Here is a 4,145-nt window from a genome sequence, read left to right on the forward strand (position 1 = left end):
AGCGATGCCATCCAACCAGTCGTGTCCAATTCTTTGAGCCACCATGCACTGCAGCCCACCAGGCTCCTCTGTCCACGGGAATTCACCAGGCAAGAATACTGGAGTGGGTTGCCAAGCCCTCCTCCTGGGGATCTTCCCAACCCTGGATTGAACCCAGGTCGCATTTCTGGCAGATTCTTTACCATCTGAGGTGTTAATAGTCTTATCAGTACTTAGGAAATACTTCTATTGTTGACTAGTGAATAATTAACAATAGTTGGTATTTATGAAGACCACACATTCTACAGTGCTTTCACATTCATAATCACAGGATGATTGTTTTTTTTAATATAAATTTATTTTAACTGGAGGCTAATTACTTTATAATATTGTACTGGTTTTGCCATACACTGACATGAATCCACCACGGATGTACACGTGTTCCCCATCCTGAACCTCCATCCCACCTCCCTCCCCATCCCATCCCTCTGGGTCATCCCAGGGCACCAGCCCCAAGCAACAGGATGATTGTTTACCACAGTATCTTAAATCCTCACAATAAACTAACTAAAGGAATATTAGCTCCATTTTAATGAAAAAGAACCTGAGGTGTTCAATCAAATGATCTATACTAGTTCACAGGCTAATAAAATGTAATAAAATAGTTCATAATTAAACAATTAATAGCCCTGAGTAATTAAAATCAGTCTCCTTACAGATTAAAAAAAACTTCTTTGTATGTCCAAACCAAGAATAACCCTAGGGAAGCCCTTTATATAAAAAATTACTTATTTACTTGGTTATTTAATAAATGCTTCATCATACAACCTATGTCTATCGAGCCAAGTTATTGAATAAAACTACTTGCAGTTAACTTAAAAAGTTATTTTCACCTTTAAAAAGTTTGCAAACTTTTTATGGAAAAAGTTGAGAAAAAAATGAGAAAGTCAGGGGCAAAAGTCTGTATTCTACCCACTGCCTAAAAATCAACTATAGATACTTATCTTTTTACACATTTCTTAAAACAAAAAATGGTATTTTTGTGTATATTAGAACATAGATGTCAAACGTACATCTATGTTTTCATTAATAACACGTGACTTATAAGCCAATCTTCTATTTTTGTACACTTAAGTTGGCTCACATTTTTTTCTAGGACATCAAAACTCTGTGCTTAACATCCCTCTAATCTCATGCACTTGTCCAGTTATTGCCTTAGGATGAATTCCTGGAAGTAGAGTTTACAGGCCAATGACAATAACCTATTTTTGAAACGCTTTTTAAATGAAATAGAGGTGATAAAACACATATAGCAGGGAAGCTAATTTTTTAGTACTCTGATGTACTTAAAAATTTTAAGGCAGATAAAAACTTCAACTGTTTTTTAACATGCCCATAGAATTTAAATAGATGTTTTCCACATTCCAGTCCCTGCAAAGTGTGAAAACATACAGATGAAAAGCACAGAAATCTAACATTGATTTGGGACACCAGACAGAGCCTAATTTCAAAAGCATTTTTATTTGTTTAATCAAATGAGAAATGAAAGTTAAGTAGAAAAAAAGATGAACCTGCATTTGTAAAAGCAGATCTCCTCCAATTTTTTTTTAAGTTTTATTTTCCTGATTCAAGAAATACATGCTCATTATAGAAAATATGGAATATACATAGAATAATAAAAATATGAATTTCCCAGAATCCAACAATACATAAGATAGCCTTACAGTTTTTACTACTTTCTTACCTACGTGTATTTTTTTTAAAAACAATTTGCAATCCTCCTTTTCTCCCCACAAATGGCCTGTGACGTTCTGCATCCTCACTGCAGGCCTCTCTCCTTGCTGAGCTGTGGCTTGTATCCTTGCCTGTTCTCCTGATTTCCATGTAAATACACAACCCACCTCAAAGCAGGGCCAAAGTTCTGTGTTCTCAGAATTGCCCAGGTCCAGCCTATCAAGAGACCTCACAAGGTCAGCTCCCAGCTGCCTCCTTCACTTCAGAGTCAGGCTTCTCCCCAGGAACACCATGAAGATGATCTCAGCTGGTCAACATCTTCAGCAGAAATTAACACCTCTTAAAATGTATACAGCGGTTTAAGGTTTAACAAGTTCTCTCACACAGATGTAATCCTCACAGGAGTCCTCTGAAGCAGATGGAGCAGATTTCCCTGTTTAACAGGGAAGGAAACTGAGGAGTTGAGAGCACAGCTATTCCATGGCAGAGCTTGGATTTGAAGCCATAAATTAGGACTTCCCTAGTGGTCCAGTAGTTAAGATTCTGCATTTCCAATGCAGAGGCACAGGCCCGATCCCTGTTCCAGGAACTAAGGTCCCATGAACCATTGGGTGCGGCCAGAAAAAAAGAAAAGCCATAAATTGACTCAAAGTTCAGAGCTCTTTACCTAGCCTTTACTAACAAAACACTTTTAAGTCTTACAATTAGAAATTAAGAGCTAGAAAGATCTTCAGTAAATCATCTAACCTAATCTCTTACTATTCACTTATAAGGAAAGTAAAGAACAGGTGACTGTCCAAAGTCACCAAACTGTTTTGTGACAATGAGGATCTAAAAGCAAAGTCTTCAGACTTCCAGGCCAGTGCTCATGGCAGCCATTCCTAGAGAGACGTTCTTTAATAAGTTGGTCTCTTATCTGGTGTCTTCCACTTAGCCAAAAGTCAACCAGGAATTAAAATCTTAAAAGTGTAGCTGTTAGAGCCAGAAGGGACCTTAAGATCAACCAGGCCAACGCACTAGCTTTGGAAATGAAGAAAGTTGAGGCCTAAAACACACCACTTCTGCTGTTCAATTCTGTGCACCCTGCACTCACCATATTACTCCCCTCTGGGTAGCTCGAAACAAAATCTGGCCAAAGACGTTTATTCCCTTCTTGGACACAGTGTGTGAGAGGCGACAGATCAGCAAGGCCAAAGTAAAACTAAAGAGGGTTTGACTGCAAGAAGTATCTGGTTGGTAACAGATGTACCCACCATGACTATCATAAAATAATCAAGTTCTGCCAGGTTCCAGGAAAGCTTCCCCATTCTCCACTCAGAGAAAAGACCTATTGAAATGTGTGTCGTTCTTAGAAAAGGGTACCAATGGCCATTTGGAAGTCACCAGTTCCTTGAATCTGTGAAAATGTAGCAAAAAGGTTTTGCTAAAGGCAAATCAGCCAGGAATCCTAATTAAAACTGGAAGCACATCCCCAGGGCTGTCATCTTTCCCTGACCCTACAGGACCCAACCCTTCCTCCCACGTTCTTTGTGTACCATTCAAATCCGCTTCTGATTGTACGCTGCTACCTGGATTCTTTTTCTAAGGTTCCACAGTTCCACGGCCAGCCCCTATGATTCTACAGCTAGCTAGCCTTATGTCTCTGGTGAGATGGAAAGCTCTTTGAGGGCCAGGGACCACTTCTACTGAACACATACTACTGCCAGACACTGCGCTTTTGCAGGGTAAGATATGGCCCCCACCTTCAAGAAACTTACAGGATAAACAAAACCATGTGCAAAACTGAGCACAGCCGCAGAGGTGTAAACAGGAAGCGGAGGAGCCCTGAGTACGAGGATAACAGACTTGAGTCTTAAAGCGCTGTTGTAATCAGTTAAGAGAAAGGGCAACGGAGGGGCAAGCCAGGCAAAGGCAAACCAGGCAGGCGGGCCAGCGTCAGCAAAGCCAAGGAGAGAAACAGTTCAACGCTGCAGAGTGGTGGGAGTTGAGGCTGGAGCGGCAGGCCTAGCAAGGTGGCCAAGGCAACAAGCCCGTGTCATTCACGCTGCCCCGATACGGGGGCAGCTGACGCAATTCGCGGGTAAACTAATTTGGGCGCCTTGGGGACAGTTGAAAGGCTGTGTCGGTGACGGCCTGCGAGGCCACGCGACCCCCTTCCAGGGGCACCTGTGCGCCTTCGCAGTCGCCAAAGCACACGCGGGGCTGCCTCGACCTGCCAGATATTCTACGCGATCGCGCGCCCTGGCCCGGCCCCGACCCCCGGCCCGAGCGTCTCCGCTCTGGTTTAAAACGCCTGTTGACGCACTGTGGCGGGTGCCTGCACGCCAGCGGGCGGCCCGGCGGTCTCCTCTGCAGTCGCCATCGGGCTTTCCCAAAGAAGGCTGCCCTTGGGCCCCCGACCCCAGGCTGCGAGAGTCGGGGAGAAGGCGTCC

General features: G+C 43.2%; 1 protein-coding gene across 1 annotated transcript in view; it reads right to left on the reverse strand.

The window, feature by feature from the left end:
- Window positions 1–4,145, reverse strand: part of N4BP2L2 (NEDD4 binding protein 2-like 2) — an 85,289-nt gene that overhangs the window by 13,467 nt on the left and 67,677 nt on the right. The gene's annotated exons all lie outside the window — the stretch shown is intronic.

The sequence above is a fragment of the Bison bison genome, unplaced genomic scaffold (genome assembly GCF_000754665.1).
Source record: "Bison bison bison isolate TAMUID 2011002044 unplaced genomic scaffold, Bison_UMD1.0 scf7180017864056, whole genome shotgun sequence".
In the NCBI taxonomy this organism is placed as follows: Eukaryota; Metazoa; Chordata; class Mammalia; order Artiodactyla; family Bovidae; genus Bison; species Bison bison.